The sequence below is a fragment of the Gavialis gangeticus genome, unplaced genomic scaffold (genome assembly GCF_001723915.1).
Source record: "Gavialis gangeticus isolate Ggan-Ray unplaced genomic scaffold, GavGan_comp1, whole genome shotgun sequence".
Lineage (NCBI taxonomy): Eukaryota > Metazoa > Chordata > Crocodylia > Gavialidae > Gavialis > Gavialis gangeticus.
In genome coordinates, this window is record NW_017728996.1 from 2,952,235 (window position 1) to 2,952,729 (window position 495).

The window sequence follows — 495 nt, forward strand, 5'->3', positions numbered from 1 at the left end:
CTTGACCCAGCCCAGAGGTGGAACCAAGTGCATAGCTGGCTGGGCCCGAGGTGTTGCAGCAGCTCCAGCAGGCAATGCCTGGTTTGAGGGGTTGTCTTTAGCCCCTTGCATGTTGAGTGCAGCCCCAGGACATTTCAGAGCTCTGCTACTGCAGGGAAGTTGGGCAGACCCACCATACAGCCAGGAGTCTCACTGCTACAATAAGAAGGCCACACCTGACCCTTGTGGGGGGCCCAGCACCTGCCACCCCATAGTGGTGGGACCCAGGGACAGGAGAGACTGGCAGCCCCACCCCCAGTCCATGGGAGCAAGGGGAAACCATGGTTCTGCAGATGGGCAAAGGTCCGTCAGCCTGGGCCGGGGAGCTGTGCACCTGGACTGACAGAACAGGACTGGAGTCCATATACACAGAGGCCTGCACTTGCTGCTCACGCTCTGGCCCAAACAGGACGGGGGCAGCTGGAAACCCCCTCCAGCTGGGGGGGGGACGGGGGG

At 62.0% G+C, this 495-nt stretch overlaps 1 protein-coding gene across 1 annotated transcript in view; it reads right to left on the reverse strand.

The window, feature by feature from the left end:
* KIF23 (kinesin family member 23) overlaps positions 1-495 on the reverse strand; it is a 45,736-nt gene that overhangs the window by 30,316 nt on the left and 14,925 nt on the right. The window lies entirely within an intron of this gene.